The sequence below is a fragment of the Octodon degus genome, unplaced genomic scaffold (genome assembly GCF_000260255.1).
Source record: "Octodon degus isolate 3935 unplaced genomic scaffold, OctDeg1.0 scaffold00098, whole genome shotgun sequence".
Classification (NCBI taxonomy): domain Eukaryota; kingdom Metazoa; phylum Chordata; class Mammalia; order Rodentia; family Octodontidae; genus Octodon; species Octodon degus.
In genome coordinates this window covers 1,647,251-1,667,024 of record NW_004524674.1, presented here as the reverse complement: position 1 = coordinate 1,667,024, position 19,774 = coordinate 1,647,251, and positions in this window count along the sequence as shown.

The following is a 19,774-nucleotide window of genomic DNA, read 5'->3' as shown; positions in this document are numbered from 1 at the left end:
CCCGCACCCCCGCCCGGGCCGGCCGCGTCCTGCCCGCTCGACTCGGGCCACCGCAGCGCGGGGGGCGGCGACCCGGAGCGACGTGGATCGGGGCCCGGACCAGCGCAGAGACCTCCAAAGAGTCAGGATTTTCGGAACTGCGTTTCGGACGGGTTGGAGAGATGGACTGGTGGTGAGGGGCGCCAAGACCTTGAGACACAGCGCCCGAGAGAGACGAGCCTCGGCAGAGACACCCAGAGGGGGAGAGAAGGACATTCAGAGCCCACTGGAGACCCAGAGCCTGGTGACAGAACCAGAGGAAGGACGCCAGAGGCTCCCAGAAGCCTAGCAGAAAGTCACTCAAGGATCAGAGGCAGAGACAGACCTCTCCATCCGTCCCCCTGCCCCGCCCCCAGCTGCGGTGGTTCTGGGTCCTTTCCAGGTCTGAAAGGAGAAGAGCTTCTGTGCCTGTCACTACTGGAACAGGTCGAACACGTGCAGTCCGCCCTCAGGGACTTCAGGCCAGCGGGGTTCCTGGGCCTGGGGGGCGAAGGGGGTGCTGGCCTGAGCTGCTCTTCTTCCTCTCCGCGCACCTAGCCGGCAGGCATTGCAGGACACAGGCCTCCCGGGGCTGGGGTGACCTGGGCTGTGGCTCCTGCCCAGTGCCAGTAGGGAATCCACAGTTCAGCTCCCCCAAAGTCATTTGTGGTGGTGCCTGGGAGACAGGTTTCCCCAAGGGAGGCTGAGGAGTAAATAGGCCTCTCCCTGGTTCGGGACTGAGCCAGCGCTGCGGCTAGAAACAGTGTAGAAAGTGTCTGACCAGACTTGCGAAGCACACACTGTCCCCCAGATCCAGCTGCCTGGCTCCACACTGTTGGATCGGCGAGGAATAGCTGTTCCTCAGAGAAATGTGCAACTTGCTGACAGTTGCCTTCCTCACAGGAGCTGGGAAGGGCCAGTATCCAGCCACTGTCCATAGCCAGGTGCCACCCATCCTGCCCACTCCACCTGGTACCTCAGGTAACTCCATCCCCCAGCTAGTCGTGGCTCCTCACTCCTGGCTTTCATTAGCTCCCTAATGAAAATCAAGCACACATAGGGCTACAAGGGGCTTCAGTAGACTTTTCATCTAGCTCCCACTCCAGGGCTGTGACTCTGCCCATGGAATCTCTGTGAAGCACCCTTCTTGCTCCCTGTTGAGCATAAGGACAGTTGCCTTAGTACCTCAAGCAACAACTCTTCCACCTTTGGACAGAACTTGCCCAAAGAATGTTGGGCTTCCATATTGGAGCTGAAATTTGCATCCTGTATGATGCCCTCGCATTCCAGTCAGCTTTCTGATTCCACAACAAAGGCTTCGCAAAGCTCTCTCTGGCAAACCTCCTAGGGTGGCTTCATCTAGGCTGACCAAGCATTCTGGCTTGACCAGGACTTCCCTAGTTTTAGCTCTGAAAGTCTCATCTCCCAGGAAGCCCCTTCAACCTAGGAGCTCTGGAGCTCAGAGCCAGGCAAGCAAATCATAGGTGACAAAGACCAGGAATGGACCCCTGAATCCCTTCCCACTCCTGGCCTAGGGTTGAGGACAGGAACAACAGTGAATACCTTTTGGCCAGGCAGTATACTCACCATTTTGTTTGTAGCCTATTATTTAACCCACATGTGCTCTCTGAGGTACCTCATGTCATCCCCTGTTTACGCAGGAGGAGAGAGAGACTGAGAAAGTTGGGTGCAGGGGCTCATGCAGGATTGCACTCAGGGCTGTTCTCTGTCCCCTGTGCCACACTGTCCTCACCCCTCCTTGTCACTGGGGGAATTTCAGAGGCCAGTCTGCTGGTGTGTGAGTGGGTACAGTGGAAAACATTGAAAAAGAAGCAATAAGCAGGCCACAAATGGGACAGACCTGGGCCTGAGCACTTCCCCTGCACTAGGCTCAGAGTAGCAACAGTGACCCTGGCTATCAGGGGCCCTGGCCTGGTACAGTCTTGGGTTAGGGGGCATTCACACACATGTAGGCCCAGGCAAGCACATCCTACTTGAAGATAATGCTCCATGGGTAGACATTGAGATCACTTCCGCCACCATAAGCCCTAACCTGCTTACTTGGGGAGGGAGTAGGCCAGCAGTGACAGGAAGATGTCAAGATTAGGATTTCAGAAATCCTCTTGCTGCTTCACCCTCCATTCTTGTCCCCATTTCTCAGATGGGAAGACAGTGAGCCAGTGTGAGAATGCAGAGTCCTTAGCTCCATTCTTATTTTCTCCTCTCTAAGCTGTCCTAGGGTTGCCCCCGCCATCTGCAGCTGAGCAGGAAGAGGTGGATAAGGAGTCCAGCAGGGAATGTGGGCCTGGCCCCCAGGGCAGCTCCCGAATGCCTGTTAGCAGCTGCCAAGGCAGTTCCAGCCCTGCCTTCAGACAGAGCAAACACATCAGGACTCAAGGCCATTAGATTAACTAGTGGGAGTTAACTTCCTGCATCAGAAGAATCGTCCTTAATTGAAGAAAGGAATAACTAGCAATTTAGAGACGCTGACCTCCACTGCCTAGAGGAAGGAAGAACAGGAGCCAGCCCAGGCTTGCTAGACCATAGGACCAGAGTGACTGTGTCCCAGTTTTAGACCCAACTTTCCTTTGAGACGTGGTATCAAGGTCCTTTTCTCTGAGCACAGTTCATTCTGCTTCTTTCTCCACAGTGGTCAGTTACCCCCAGTCCCAGGAAAATGCTAAACCACAGGGGAATACAGACAGGGCCCTGTCCTGCCAGCTCCCAGCACAGATGTGGACAGATTGGAGAGCTCCAGGCAGAAAGAGAGGGCAAGCTGGGGAGATGAGTCCTCAGTATGACAGACTGCAGACCTGTGTATTGGTCCTCTGCACATGGTGCCCAATTCCTTGGAAAGGTAAGCAATAGTCTGAGAGAGCCAACAGGGTCCCTTGGAAAACCAATTGTGCTGAGCCAAGCTTTTTCTTTTTGGACAAGTTACAGTGACCTGCGGAGTTGGGCATTTCCATTCCCTCCATCCTAGGGCTGAGACACAGCTGCTACTCAACACTGTTAGGGCAACTTTGTGAACAACGCAGGGCGTCTGGGGTAAGATGATGGCCTAGGCATGTGACATATCCCTGTCAACTCCTAGAAGGAAGTCATCAGGAGGGCCCCCACTGGGACTTAGAACACATCATACCTTTGAGCAAAGTTGCTTGTGGCAGAGAAACAGATGCATAAGGATGCAGCCTGTGCAGACTGCAGGAGGAGCCATCTGGCAGATGCCTGGTGGTTCCCAGTGGCCTTGACAAGCTGGGACCGAGGGCCAAGGCCAAGAGAACAAGATAAACATGGACAGGCATGCATGTCCAAGGCCCAGAACAAGCACCCTTTCTCTACCAGCCTTTCTCAAACTCCAGTTGGTGTTCACTCTACTTACCAATTTCCAGGGCTGGGGACAGGGAAATGGCTTAGTAGAATAAGCGCTTGCCTGGCAAGTGCAAGGGCCTGAATTCAATCCCCAGTTCTGAAAAAAAAAAAAAAAAATACAGGGCTACTGTTCTCTTCTGGTCCTGCATCCTCACCTCCACCACATTGTTACCCTTCACATGGACCCCTGGCAGCTCCTTCCCTTCTGGATGAATCATCCAGTTTGGCTCTCGGCCCTTTTCAGTCTCCTCTCCTCTTGTTCCCACACTTCAATTCCTTTGGTGACTGCCCACAGGCCAAGACCAAATTGCACCTCTTTGTAGCATTCCAGGAGAGCTCTAAGAGTAACATGTTTGCTCTCACCCCCAGTGCTGCCCAGCATCTACAACATGGTAGAATCTGCCCTCAGCGCGCACGTGCACGTGTGTGTGTGTGTGTGTGTGTGTGTGTGTGTGTGTGTGTGATACCTCCAGGAAAGGAGCTAGGATCCTGCCTGTCTCCATCCCCTCTGGTGAGGAAGGGGACTGTTCTGTGCAGTGAGTGAACCACCATGGCCTCACCCTCAAGGCAGATGCTCTAAAGGAGGCACTGGGTCACTGAGGTCTCATATGTGGTCTCCTACAGAGGCAAGAAGATTCCCTTAAGATCAACCAGTGGCCGGGGAGATAGCTCAGTAGAATAAGTGCTTGCCTGGTAAGCACAAGGGCCTGAGTTCAATCCTCCGTTCCACCAAAAAAAAAGAGAAAGTATTCCAGGTTGAGGAACTAAGAGGTGTCCAAAAGACTTGGAATCAAATGGAAATTTAAAAAAAAACAAAAAACAAAGATCAACCAATGACCTCTTAGGGGAACCTAGATCTACATGTATAAGGACTCCCACCCAATCTTCCACCCAGTAGACCCAGCCAAATGTTCTACTTCTACGTTAGAGTGCTTTCCCTCTCTGTTTCCACAAGGGTACTCCTTAAAAACTAGACAACATGGGGAGATAGCTCAGTAGAATAAGTGCTTACCAGGCAAGCACAAGGTCCTGAGTTCAATCCCTGGTTCTGCCAAAAACAAACAAAAAAACTAAACAACATGTGTGCATTCTCCATGTTTCCAAAAGATATTTGGAGACCTCCTGCCAAATACATTGAACTGGTCCATGGCAGGCCTTACTTGAGATGCTGAGAGGAATGGAGGCTCAAGTCTGGACTTCACTTGGTCAATTGCTGCTTAGCTTCTTTTGTTTTATCACCCAAGTAGGGTATGCTGGGAAATGGGATTTTGGAGAGAGGGTTTAGTGAGGCCTGGGAGAGTAGCTTTTCCAATAAATGTGACATTGTGATAGGGACAGGATGGGATGTAGCCGGTGCTCTAGGGAGAGGAATGGAAGAGTTTCATGACTGTCCAGTCTGCTGTCTACTGTATAGTGTGATCCTTCCTCCTCATGGAAATGCCAGCAACAGTCTGCCTTGCTCATGACACTTGCAGCTGGACTTGTGTTTTACATTTGTTTGATATCAACACTGTTGAGACTGGCCCCAAGCAAGCCTAGTTGTTTTCAAGTTACACTTAGACCGAATAAAAATTAGGCACTGGGTGAAATCTAAACTCATTGCAAGATTGGTTCCTGGTGCCTGCAAACACCCATCACAGCTGGAAGCCCCAGAGCAGGCACTAGATGCTCAGTCTTTAGCTGATTCTGTGCCCCAACTTCCACCCCAGTCCCACCCACAGCATTGTTTATTTGTGATGATTTCTAGAACTATGAAAATCAAACAGCTATAGATGATAGGGCAAGAAAGAAGCCATACAGAAGTGGGGAGGGGTTGTCCTATTACTACTGCAGCAGTATCAGAGAGGGGCAGGAAATCACAATCAGATTATATAAACAGATTATATAACAGATGGAGCTTCACAGGCAGGGATTATGCTATCTACGCCTATCATGGCTCTTAAATACAGTGTTTCTCTCAGGCTCCCCTATCTGCCTGGTCCTTCTTCTAGAATCTACTGTTAGTTTCATCTCTGGCCATGCTTATAATGTACCAGGAAACACAAGATGGCTTTGTTGGTGATTGTAAGAGTCTATCTGAGTCCGTGTGATCTTGATCTGCAGTTATTTTAACCTGAGATGCTCGTAATAGACTACAGCACAGTGGGTACTGCTACACTTTTGCTTAGTTCCGGGCATCTCCTACCAGTCTGAACATGGTCCTTCATCTATGCACAAACCCTGCCCTGTCTCCTCCAAGGATCGTCTCTGAAACCTGCATGCTTTCCAATTTCTCTTTTAAAGTTTCTTCCTCTGTGTGTGTATACACACACATTACACACTTGCAGGTGTGCACTGAAAGCATCATGTAGTGGCACTGTGGTGGGTAGCACGTCTGCTTCCTTTACCCTTACTGTTATTTTTGATAGACACATTATATTGTACACATTTGATGTTTGATACATGCACACATAGTATAAGATCAAACAAGGTCAATTAGCATCAATTAGCATATCTGTCACCTTTAAACATTTAGCATTTCCTTGGGGTAAGATCATTCTAATGCCTCTCTTCTAGCTACCTTCATACTCTATTTCTCTTCAGATCGTATACATCTTTCACCTTTTCTTCTAGCTACCTTGAAATATACAATGGATTGTTAGTTCTAGTTATCATGCTGCACAATCAAGCCCTAGAACTTACTCTTCCTGTCTAACTTTAACTTTATATCTGTCAGTCAACTGCTCTCCACTCACCCTGCTCTTGCCCTCCTCTCCTCAGACTCGAGCTCTACATACCTTTCTTTCTTTTCTTTTTTTTTTCTACATGTCTTTCTATGCCTGACTTTTTTTTCAGTTTCAGTTTTGAGAGAGTCTCACTAAATCACTATGTTGTCCAGACTGGGATCCAAGTTGCAATCCTTTTGCCTCAGCCTCCCAGAGTACTAGGATTAGAGGTGTGCACCACCATGCCTAGCACCTGAGTTATTTTGTTTATCTTTGGTACTAGCGATTGAACTCAGGACCTTAAGTTTGCCAGGCAGGTGCTTATGCCACTGAGCTTTCTCCTCAGCCCCACCTGAGTTATTTTTAATGTTGTAACCTAGCCACATTGGTATTTGTAAATTTGTCCTTTTTTTTTTTTTTTGCGGTACCGGGGATGGAACTCAGACCCTTGAGCTTGCCAGGGAAGTGCTTATTCTACTAAACCATCTCCCCAGCCCCTGTCTTGTTCCCTTTTACTGCTGCCTACTCTTTTGTTACATGATATACCTTGTTTTCTTTTCCTTACGCCTTCTAAACCACTAAAGTTTCATAATAGCAACAATATGAGAGAGGAAGTCTTCTGACCGAGCCCATTTTACAGAGAAGGAGACTGAGGCAGTATTACTTTGTTGTTGTAAAGAATGCTACAGCATGCCCCTTTGTACTTCTCATGCACCTGTGTGAGAGATTCTCTAGAGCTCAGACACAGGACAGGAATTATTGGGCCATAAGAACATGTGTAGTCCATTTGTCATGTTATGGCTGTGTCTAGATGTCCCTCCAAAGCCTCATGTGGTCATAGGTGGGGCATTTTCAGAGATGACTGGATCTAGAGTGTGACTGATTCATGATGCAATGCTAGGATTTAGGGTATTAGGCTCGAGGGTGGATGTTTACTAAATCGCTTCCTGATTGGCTTGGCACCTGCCCTATTCCTGGTAGCCTAGATAGACTATAAAAGTGGCAGCAAGACCCTGCTAAGGTCACTGGCTTGCTTGGCTACCTTCTACCCACCATGAACTGTTTCCCCTCTGCCATGCTACCCTGCCTCCGGGTCAGCCAACTATGGACTGAGACCTCTACAAACTGTGAGCGAAATAAACTATACCTCCTCTAACACTGGGAGTCAGGTATTTGTCTTAGCAATGAAAAAGTAACTAAGATGATCCCTCAGTGCCAAATAGCTTTCTAGGGCTGGGGAGATAGCTCAGTAGAATAAGTGTTTACCTAGCAAGCACAAGGTCCTGAGTTCAATTCCCAGTTCTGAAAAAAATAAAATAAAATGAAATAAAATAAAACAAAACCAAGGGGCTGGCGAGATGGCTCAGTGGTCTGAAGCACCTACTTGGAACAAGCTTGGCAAAGCACAGAGACTGCGGTTCGATCCCCCAGTACCACATGCCAGCCAGCCCCGCCCCCTGGTGGGCTGAGCTGGCCACACACACACACACACACACACACACACATATAAATAAATAAATAAAAATTTAAAAAAACCAAGTAGCTCTCTGGAGAGGGCTCTCTCTCTCTCTCTCTCTCTCTCTCTCTCTCTCTCTCTCTCCTCTCTCTTTAAATGGTACTAGGGATTGAACTCAGGACCCTACACTTGCCAGGCAAGCACTTATTCTACTGAGCTATCTCTCCAGCCCCTAAAGGCTTCTTCTTCTTCTTTTTTTTTTTTTTTTTTTTTTTTTTGGCAGAACTGAGGATTGAACTCAGGTCCTTGCACTTGCCAGGGAAGCACTTATTCATTCCACTGAGCCATCTCCCCAGCCCGTTGCTCTCTCAATACCTGTCTTTGATAGACTGCAAGACCAAGGCATGATGAGTTGGCCTTTTATTAGAATGAAAGTGTTCCAAAGTGTAGCCAGGGCTCCACAGCCTCTCCCTGGAGTCTCCCCCAGAGCCCACAGAGTGTTAAGCCCTGGGGTAGCAATGTCTTCTCTTGAACGCATGTTTTAGCTCAGTATTACCCACAACCATCCTTCACAGCAAGCAGAGGAGAATGGCAGAGGTATGAGGCGAAGTCAGCTTGGAAAGGCGCTCTGCATCACAGAAAAAACTTTGGTGCCTGGGGTGTGGCTCAGTGGCAGAGCACTTGTGCAGCATCCTTGAGGCCCTGGTTTCCATCCCTAATACCAGGTGAAAGAAAGGAAAACAGAAAAAAGAGAAAAGAACCCCAGCAGTCCCAGCTATGTGAAAGCTCTCACTGATAGAAGTGAAATCCCTTGGGCCAGGGAGATGGCTCAGTAGAATAAGCGCTTACCTGGCAAGCACGAGGTCCTGAGTTCAATCCCCAGTTCCGCCAAAAAGAAAGAAAGAAAGAAAGAAAGAAAGAAAGAAAGAAAGAAAGAAAGAAAGAAAGAAAGAAAGAAAGAAATCCCTTTTCATGGCCATGGAGTCAGATCTCAAAGTGTGTTGGTCTTGACTCCCCAGACAGGATCCTGTGCTACTTGGTGCCCAAGCAGCTGCAGAACAAATGCCAAGACATGGTCCATGTGGCAATAGGAAAAGCAACTAAGAAAGGGTTGTTCTGTCCATTCTCCTGTCCCGAGAGACTGCAAAGACCTTCAGGCCTGTGGTGAACTTAAGGCTGATAGGGGAGAAATCCTTCACTTACTAGGCAGTTCATTTCTTCCAACCTGCCAGCTTGGAAGCTGTTCTGTGAGCTTACCCTATCTCTCTACTGCAGCAGCATGTTTTTATTCAATAAAACTTAACAGTGGTTGTAACAGGTATTTAGTAAATGACTTCTATTTGCCTGGAAGTGTTTTCAGTGCCCCCCCCATGTACTTCACCCTTTTAATTCTCAGAGCACTATAATAAGAGGAAGTCATATGACCTCTTTTTTTTTTTGTGGAACCAGGGATTGAACTCAGTACCTTGTACTTGCCAGACAAGTACATATTCTGTTGAGCTATCTCCCCGGGCCTGACCATACATATTTTAGCGATAATGTGGGGCTGGGAGATGGCTCAGTAGAATAAGTGCTTCCCAGGCAAGCCCAAGGTCCTGAGTTCAATCCCCGGTTGGTTGGGGGAAAATAATGCGACTGAAATGCAGACAGGTTAAGCAACAAGAAGTGGAAAAAGGGGCTGGGGAGATATCTCAGTGGCATACCACCTGCCTGGCAAGTGCAAGGTCCTGAGTTCGATCCCCAACACCAAAAAAAGAAAGAAGTAGAAACAGTATTCAAACCCAAGCCTTCTGGTGACCACGCTCCTGCCTCAAACACCAGGGGAAATAAGGAACCAGACACAGGAAAACCAAGAGGCAGAAGCTGTGACGCTAACTCCAGTGCAGCCGTGGCCTACTCAGCCCTCTTTACTCAAGTGTTTCTTTGTCTATGCTGCAAGCCTGTGAGACTGTGAGACCCACAGGCTTCCCAGCGCCTTTGCAGCTGGATAGGAGCCTGTGGCTCTGCCAATCCCCGCGGGAGGTGCTCTGGCAGGTACGGGAGGCAGGAAAGGAACTGAGTCAGCAGGATTCTCCCAGGCACAGAGGCAGCTGCCTTTGTCTGGGCAGAGGCCGCCTGGGGCTATCAATGTATCCTGCTCTAAGGCTGCCAAGCCAGTATCCCAGGCAGATCTCTGGGGCTGCTGGGGCCATCTATTCAGATTGCAATTTGAATACTTCTGGTCTGAGTGACTAAAAGGCTGAATTTTACAAGGGTTTTCAAAGTGAATTGACTCCACTTATTAAAGATATACTAGATTACATGCTGCACAAGAGGACACTCCGGGGACTCCAGGCATGGCGGGCCTCACACAGAGAAGACAGAAACATCCCTCTCCTCACTGCTCCTATAAACCTCGGTGGGAGACATTTCACCAAGCGGTACCAATTAAATTACTGGCTGAAGGATTGTAGTCCATCCTGGAAACATCTTGGCCCAGAAGAGCTGCTGGCGAATAGAGAAGCAGCTCTAGAAATCCCCTCCAGTTATTTTATGTAAATACATTTCTAAAAGCAGGAAGGCTAAGGCTACAAAGAAAGGGTTCCAGGGAAGCTTTGGTTTTCAGTTATGCACTTTACAAGAGATAGAGACTGGAGCACAGGGTGAGATGGGGGAGGAGGACAGAGAAAGAGAGAGAGAGGACAGAGAGAGAGAGGGAGAGAGAGAGAGAGAGAGACGTGTTTAGAGTTAAGAGAATTTTAAAAAAAAAGTTAAGAGAATTAGAAGAGAGAGATGTGTTTAGAGTTAGAGGGTTAGAGAATATGGTCTGGGGATGTAGCTCAATGGTGAAGCCCTTCGATAGCACGGGCAAATCCTGAGTTCAATCCTCAACACTGCAAAAAATAAATAAGATAACTAGTCAGTATGGTGGACAGTGCTGAATACCTGAGGGGTGCTATTATTATGTTAGCCTACCGTGTGATGGAGTGTGTGCACTGCACATACTTCCCATTGTATGTAGCACACACGCGCACACACACACGCACATGCACACATACACACAGGCTCTCTGAGGCCAAAAGATAACTTATTGGCAGCTTTGCAGGGTCTCAGAAAATCAAAGGAGGCTACAAGCACTGGCTTGAAAATTAGGCAGAAACTGATACACTTTAAGAGGACCAAACAATAAAGCACAGGACCATCTTTTTGCAGAATGACCTTGGCTTGCTAGCTCGCCCAAAAAGCCTCCTCAAACTTAAGACTTCCAGAAATGCTCCAGGAAATTGCAGCTGCCTGCAAAGGAGGGACAAGCAGAGGGGTGGGCCAGTGCTCAGCATGTCACACTCCTCCTGCAAGCATGAGGAGTCTAGCACATCCTGCGCAGGGTGCTGCAACCAAGGGTCCAGAGGCTTCAGCATCCACCGGGCACAGTCAGGCTGGTTGCTGCCCTTGCTTTTGTGTCAGGGATATTGCAGGCTGTAAGGTTTCTGACCCCTCCTCGTTACAGTACTTCATTGTTGAGAAGTGAGAACGACTCCTATTTTCAGGGTTCAAATTCCATTTAAAGCTCTGGAAACAAACATAACAAAAGCCTCCTTGGCCCAAGATCCAGTGACCCTCATCTGAATGAAGTAGATTCCTGTTCCTTTCCCCTTGGTGAAAGTTATTAGAAATTCCTTGGATGGAAGATGAGGTATGTCTTGTTTTGTGGCTAAAAAAATTCAGACGGAACAGAGATGGAGAGGCACAAGCAAGCAGGATGGACATTACACCCAAGGGCTGGTCCCAGTGCTATTCATGATTTCCTACGAGACCTGTCCTCACACTGGGCTTTTGTTCTCATCTGCAACATGAAGGCAATAAATCCTCCTCTGTCTACCTCAGAGTAGGAGACTGGAAAATGCTTTGTGATGGGGACGCTGCTATGTATATAAACAACCTCACAGCATGGTACAGGGAGGAGCTGGGGCTCAGAGTCATTCAGTTCAGGATTGTCCCACCTGGGGTCAGGCCTGCCTATGCATATGGATTTTGAGACCCTAAAACCGAGCATGTACTGTGTGTGTATACATATGTGTGTTCCTGTGTGGATATGCGTGTGATGTGAGTGTACACAAATAGGTGCATGTGTGCACAATGTGTGTGCAAATGCATTTAGATAGTATGTGTATTGTATGTGTACATATGTGAATGTGTGTCTCCCTTGGAAGTGGCCCATCACTTTGACTAGGTTTTTAAAGAGATCCCAACCCTTTAAGGCAGCAAGCAAGAACTCCTGTATCAGTTGATGCCTTTGTTCAGAAAGAAAACAGGCCCCTGAGTCAGAGCGGGTAGTCTGGGGCTTGTTCATGTTTAAAGCTGTGAACAATTATTTGAGTTAATTAAAAGCCTTAGTAAACCAAGCCAGCATTCCAGTCCCATGGGCCCAGGTGGCCTCTGTCACACATAGCGCAGATCACTGGGCACACAGCAGTGCTCTCCTACTGGTGTCAGGCTGCAGCCCAGAATGGGGTAAGGACAGGATCAACACTGACAGAAAGCTCCCAGGCCCTCAGGATCCATCTAGATCGTCCACACAGACCCAGCTGCCCAGTCAGCCCCACATCTGCAGCAAAAAGGCCTGGGATTTCTTGACACTATTGCAATGTTGGCCAGCAAGCTGCCTGTCACATGGGTGACAGAGGCTGCTGGCTTTGCACCGGAGAGCCAGGAGGCAGTTCTGTGGGTCTCTGAGGCTTGCCAAGACTCCACCATCACACTGAAAAGATACACAATTGTCCCAGGAGCTGATGAAGGCAAAGAGACCAAACAGAGGATGGCCAGCTTGCTGGGAGGGCACACACTGTGGCCTAGCATAGCAGGGCCCCTAGCCTCCCATCCTAGTTGTGCAGCCTTCAATATTGGCCCCTCTGGCGCACCTCTCCTCAGATTCGCATTGTTCCCAATTCAATGGTTTAGAAGGTGATTTTATTTCTCATTCACCATAAAAGCCGGTGCCTACAGACCTGTGTGCACGGTTACCGTGAGCCCGGAGTTTATGAGAGACTGGATTTCAGAGGAGGGGTTGATTAAATACAAAGTGCTTGCCAAAGACCTAGCTCTCTCAGTAGACTCCCCCATTTAGAAGCAGAATAAAGATTAGAAAGCCGGAGCAAGGGCAATTGGGGCAAAACACGCTTTCCAGGGAAGCGTGGAGAAGCTGCTAATTCCCAGTCAAGGGCATCTTCTTCAAACTGGACAAAATGCCTTGCCAGGAGGAGTGGTGAGCCACAGATACCTTTTCTCTCTGCCTCCACAGGCTTCAGCCTCCAGGGTACATGAGGCTCTCCTGCTCCCCTGCCCTGGGTCTGAGATGACCAGGAGAGGGCTCGGCTCGGGCTCACCCCCTCTAGCACCTCTGTTCACTCCCATGCCTGCACCTTTCAAAGTTCTTGGTCTTGTTTTCGCTATTCCCTCTACCTGGAGGACCCTTCCCTCCTTTCTTTAATTGCTAGAGTCTCAGCTGCCTTTCAAAGTTTAACTCAAGGGCCAGCGGTATAGCTCAGTACACTAAGCACTTGCTTAGGTATGTGCAGGGTCCAGGGTTTGATCCCTGGTATCGCAAGCCATGCTGGCCCTGTCCTCGGATGCACTGAGCCAGGGATGGAGTCCGGGCATGGTGGCGCATGCCTGTAATCCCAGCACTAAGGAGGCAGGAATCAGGAGGATCACTACGAGTACCAGCTGCACAGTGAGATACTGCACAAAAAACAAACAAACAAAGTTTAATTCAGGGGCCAGGGAGATGACTTAGTGGAATAAGCGCTTCCCTGGCAAGTGTAAGGGCCTGAGTTCAATCTCGTTCCTCCAAAAAAAAAAAAAAAAAAAAGATGACTTAGTGGAATAAGCGCTTCCCTGGCAAGTGTAAGGGCCTGAGTTCAATCTCGTTCCTCCAAAAAAAAAAAAAAAAAAAGTTCAATTCAAATACCACCTCCTCGTTGAGGACTGTACAAACCACCTTAACCAGTAGAAAGGTATCCTTCTTTTCAGAGCACAGCCACCGCAGGCTGCTTGGCCTCTGCTTCTGCTTCATTTCCTCTGCCTGACTGCATTTCTGCACTATGTCATGAATCTTTTTTTTTTTTTTTTTTTTTTTTGGCAGAACCGGGGATTGAACTCAGGCCTTTGTGCTTGCCAGGCAAGCACTTACTCTACTGAGCCATCTCCCTGGCCCCCTATGTCATGGATCTTAATTGAATGTTGATCCAAATTGAATTTTTTTTTTTTTTTTTTTTTCAGAACCGGGGATTGAACTCAGGCCCTTGCGCTTGCCAGGGAAGTGCTTATTCTACTGAGCCATCTCCCTGGCCCGCCAAATTGAAATTTATCTTACAAGAGAGTCTTTGGGTGGCTAGGTGGGGCTCTGGACTGAACCCAGGGCCTGGTATATCCTAAATAAGTACATGCTCTAGCACCAAGCTACATCCCTAGCTCAATGGTGTTCTACTTTTATTTGTGTGTCTGTAGTTTTTGCCTGTCAGGTGCCAGCCCCTTTGGTCTCAGGCACCAGGGCCTCGGTTTTCTTTCAGGGAGCTGCAGGCCCATGTGCAGTCCACATGACTAAGATGATGCTGAGACATCTTTTCTGAGGATGAGCACGTGACTGCAGCCTGACCAATGAAACAGAGAAATTAGGTGGGATGTGAGCTTGTTAATGGAGCTAGGCTAGGCAAAGCCAAAGAACCATAACTCAGGAATATTCACTGGCACCCTTGGGACCAATGTCAGACTGAACTGGTGGTGCCCATTTATGCCCTATGGGGTGTGGGGACCAGCTGCCTGAGAGCCGTTCCTTTGGGAGGCAGAGAATCAAACTAGAATAGAGAGCTGGCTATGCCACCAAGATGGCCTGCATGGGAGCAGAAGGCCACCTTCAGAACAGCCCAGAGCAGACAACATGTGCAGGTCAGCACATGCCACCCACACAGGAAGCCATGTGGCTGCAGACTAACTCGCTCCTTCATAGCTGGGCCCAGCCTCTGGCAGGAGGTCCTAGAGGGAGGTGACCATCCAGCTGGATGCCAGGGCCTATGGGAGGGAGAAGAATGTTGTATTTGTACTCAGATTCGGCTATAACCACTTTCTAGTTGGAAAGTCTTCACTCATTTGGCTTCAGTTTCTGTAAAATGGGCTGATAATGTCTATTCCAGTGTTAGTGTGAGAATGTACATAAAGTGCCTAGCATCTAGCATCCAGACAGCGGAGGGATTCTCAGTACTCACGGCCAGGGTTGCAAGCAGCACCCAGCCCTCCCAGTGTGAGGGAGGAGGGAGGACGAGTAGGACAATGAAGAGAAGCTGCGGCAGGAGCTCAGCTCTGACCTGATCACTGTGCTGGGCTCCGTCAGGAAGGGAAGAAGTACAACAAAGTCATCCTTAAGTTCAGAGCTAAGCGCCATGCCTGACACGGAGCAAGACCATTGTAAATATTTGCTGACTTTAAAAAGAGAGATTGCATTTACATTTGACAGCTGCTAAGATTTTCTAGGCCATCTAAGGATCATCTACTTGGGGAAAAGACAACTGTGACAATCAGAAAGGATGTAAGACTTGAAGTAGCAAGATGCAGGTTGAGTTCTGGTTTTGTCACTGTGTCTTTGTGGCCCCAGCCATGTCCCTTCACTTCTAGAAGCTTCAGTTTCATCATCTATAAAATGGGGCTAGCACTGCAGCTATTCATAAAGGGCGTGGCCCAGTTCAGAAAGTCCTGGTGGCCCTGGAAGCCCGAGAGCAAGGCCATGGTGCTGGAGCAGCCTAGGCAGAGCAGCTGACGCAGACCAGATGTGCAGCTTAGGATGGCAAAAGGTAGGCTAGGAGAGGTGCTGGCAGGTGTGTGGCTTGCCAGGTAGGGCAAAGAGAGACACAGGACTGTGACAGGAAAGAGCACAGGGAGAGCAGTGGGGGAAGCCTTCCTGCACTGCACTGCTAGTGGAAGCTAGGTTTTCCTTGGCTGACCCAACAGTTAGTAGCTATTGCCTGCCAGGTGCCATTCTAAGAGTTTTTGAATCATGTTCTTTATGATTTTTAACTCTCCCAATCACCCTGGTTGGGTATTATTTTTATCACTATCCCAGAGATTAGGAAACTGAGGCTTGAGAATGACACAGTATTTTAGCTTGGGGCTAGGAGTCTTTATTAGTGCATGTTGATTATACTGAATATTTTCTTGTGTGTATAGAATATACTTGGGTCATGTCCATCCCTCTCCTACCCTCCTCTGGCCTGCCCTCCTTCCTCCCTGATTCCCTTCCTGTTCCCCATCTCTTTTCCACTTTCATGTCATTTATTTTTCTCCCCTCAATTCCACATGAGAGAAAATATGTGAACCTTGTCTTCCTGAGTCAAACTTATTTTGCTTAACTGATGGTCTCCAGTTCCATCCATTTCCCCACAAATGGTATGATTTTGTTCCTCTTTACAGCTGGATAATACTATATGGTGAATATATATAGCACATTTTCTTTATTCATTCATCTGCTGATGGGCACCTTGCCAGGTTCTCTAACTTGGCTATTGTGAATTGGGCCACATTGTGGCTTGAATTCTTAACCGGTCAGATTACTGCTGGCGCACAAAGCAAGGTGGTTACGGTGACCTACAGAGAGAAGAGCAGTTATTTAAAGCCTTTTTTGATTTGTAAAGTGCTGGGTAAATGGGAGGTGCTGTTGAATCCAGTATAACTTCTCTTGAATTCTGAGTAACTCTATGGAAGCAGGGCTCGAGGCAGTGCTGGTTAGGGAAGGCAGCTGGCTCTCTAAGCCCGAGCTGGAGAGGGGCTCTCTCCCAGAAGGTCTTTAGGGCCCTGCCGATTGTGGCTACAGGTTTCTGGGGGCTGGCTCTATCTCTATGGTCCCTGAACTCCCTGCTGTCTTGTGCTCCCAGTGAGTCAGTGTCTGTTGGGTCTTCCAGGTCTAACACAGCTCAGGCAAAGGGACTCTGGGCTAGGGTTAAATGGCAGAGTCCACAGAGCAGGACTCTCAATGCCTTTTTGGTGGAACCAGGGATTGAACTCAGGCCCTTGTGCTTGCCAAGCAAGCACTTATTCCACTGAGCCATCTCCCTGGCCCTCCCTGCCTCTCTTGATCACAGCCTTTCACAGGCAGAAGACTCCCTGGAATTCCCCTGTGCTCATGGGCTACTAAGCAGGGATAGAGACTTGGGCTGCGCAAAGCCCAACTCCAGCAGGTGGCACAAATGTGTGGCTGCAACCGCTTGCAGCCCATGAGTGAAGGTCTTAGGCTGACTTCACCAAGAGAACAAGGTGGAGGAGCTGCTGTGTGGGTAGGAGATCTTGGGAGCCTGGCTGAGCAGGAGTGTAATGCAGGGTTAGTGGGAGGGAGGTAAGAGGAAGCACAAGGCTAGAGGAGGGCATGGGGCAAGGAAGGTGTGCAGAGATCTCAGGAGGGCCAGGCTTGGCAGAGGTGGAGGGTTCCAATGAAAGCCAAGGGCCTGGGAGTGAAGGCTGGGACAGGAGGGGCTTTCAAAAATATGGACACAGATGTGGGCAGTGTTTCAACTGCAAAAAGCTCCTTGGGGTGGTCTTTTTTTGGTTCAAAGAAGGGTGCTTCAGAAACCACTGGGAAAGATGCTTGAAGGTTCCCCATAAAGGACTCTAAGGTATTGGAATGTATGCAAGAATGAAAACTGCAGGATCCTGGGAACACAGGAAATGATTATCAGCAGGAACAGAGAGGAAGGAATGTCCCAGGGCATCAGTCGTGGTGAGGATGCCTTTGAGCTCTTTAAGGGACCAGGAAAGTAAGGGTATGCTAATGCCTTCTCCAAATTCCACAGGGAGGGGAGGGAGTGAGCAGACCCTATTGGAGCCAGGGATCAGAGGAAAGGAGAAGAGTGGGTAGGGTGGGTATCAGAAAGACTGGGTAGGTCCGGGGAGATGGCTCAGTAGAATAAGCTCTTGCCTGGCAAGCACAAGGACCTGCGTTCAATCCCCGGTTCCAAAAAAAAAAAAAAAGAGAAAGACTGGGTGGAGCCCATCTGGACACAGCTGGCTGGAGTCTAGGTGGGCAGGTTCAGGCCTGGCAGGGACAGATGCAAGCACGGGCCACAGGAGAATTTCCAGTCAGGTGCATGGATCAAGTCATACAGAAAAATGGCAAAGGGCAGCAGGAATGGTTCAAGTAGCTGATGAGGGTGACCTGCACACAGAGGACCTGCAGAGCTAAGGGTGTTGTGTTGTGGCAGGTAAATTAGATAGAAATAGTATAGGCAGTCAGACAGGGCCAGGCCCTCAAGGAGACAGCAGGGAAGACAAGACACGTTGAGACTGTGAGACGGAGATGGATGCTCCTGCTGTGGGCCAGACCTGAAAACCAAAGATCAAACAAATGCTTACCTCCCTAAACATAAGCATCCGGGATTGATCATCACCTTGAGGAAGCCAGAAGAGTCACTAATCCAATACTGGCTGGCTACCAGATAAACTCCTGCTCTATATTCCTGCCTGCTCACTATGTGACTCACTTCTCCATTCAGTCCTGGATTCAATCAATTTTACCTGCGCAATGGTGCTTGTAGCCTCATTGGTTGACCACAGTTTTGTCCCACCTTATGCCCACCTGAGGGAGTTCCCATGTTCTCTGCCTTAGACTCACCTCACCACATGGTTTTACTTCACAAAAGTCTTTCAAAGAGACAGCTTCCTGGGGACAATCCAATCAGTGCCCCCTTCTGTGCTTCTCGGGCAGAAGCCTTCTTTCCTCCAATAAATATATTCTGCTCTTAACCTCTGTTCGTTCGTAAAGTTCATTCTTCGGTTTTACAGAACATGAACTCTTCCCAGGTACCTTTCAGGTTGGGAGTTTCATTTCCTTATAGCAGGGAAAAGGGGAATCTGGGAGAGAGGGTGCAGCTCCACTCAGGTCCCTGCACAGACTGGCAAAAGCACAGGGGTGGCCAGCCAGTGTGTCAGGCTGGTGGAGGGGGACCACACTCCAGGGAGAGGTGGGAAGCAAGGCCTGCTCTCAGAAGCCAGTCTGCAGCCTGGCTCTCACAGCAGAGGGCTCCAATCAGAGCATGTGCAATACTAGGAAGGGCTGATGGAGTTGGTTCACTTGGGTCCCAGTCTAGCTTCGTGGGCCTGCATCAAAGACAAAGAGGAAGCACACAGGATAGCAGCTAGCACTCCTTCTAACCCAAGCCCATTTGGGCCCCTGCTTTCTGTGGCTTTGCTCATGTCTGAGCCAGAAGTCCTGTTGATTCAGTGTGGGAGGTGGGAAGTCACCCTGATTTAGTGTCTCTAGATGCTGAGACTGTGCCTCTCGGACACTAGCCTTGCTCTCAAAGACAGAGACCTTTCTGGAGAAGGCCTTGCCCATGCTGTTGACTTTGCTCAGTGGTCATGCCTCCTTGCCCCTCCTCCAGGGCTAGCTCCTCCACCTGCTCCTCTCCACACATTCCCCCCTGTGGAGGCAGGGTCTGAGAGCGAGGGAGGGAGGGGGAAAGTGGACTCTGTTTCTATCTCCAACCAAGCAACACTTTCTTGCCCCTCAGTTCATAGGAAGAGGAGGCAGGGAGCCTGTAGTGAGATGGAAGTGTGAGGGGATGCATGAGGGGTCATTCTGTGCCCCCTACTCCCTCTGCTCCACACGCAGCCCCAGGGCCCACCCCAAGATCCACAAGAGTGGTCATCAACGTGCATGCAGGTCCAGAAGCATGATGGCAGAAACGTGGAAGGACCTGCAGCCTCACAGTGGAACTGTGTAGAGGTCACACATGGCCAGCAGACATTTGTGCACTACACTGAAATGTGACAGGCTTCCTACACAAAAGCAACCCTCTTTCATCTAGAGGAATCTGCTCAGCACCCAGGTGTGACATGCTAGGTGCAGTCCCAGCCCGCAAACTGCTACTGACTAGAGCAAGTATTTTTTTTTTTTTTTGGTGGAACCGGGGATTGAACTCAGGCCCTTGCGTTTGCCAGGGAAGGGCTTATTCCACTGAGCCATCTCCCCAGCCCCTAGAGCAAGTATGTTAACAGGTAAAACTCAACCTGACAAGGGCTGGGGAAGCAGGGCTGGGGTGGGAGTGCTGCAGACACAAAAGGTATTCTAGCATCTCTGCAAGTTGGGGACAGCTCATGCAACATGAAAATTATACTAAACTCAGGCATGACTTTCTGAAAATAGGACATGAGTAGGTCATGAGAAAACTAAAGGGAATTAAAGAATGACTCACAGGTGCTTGGA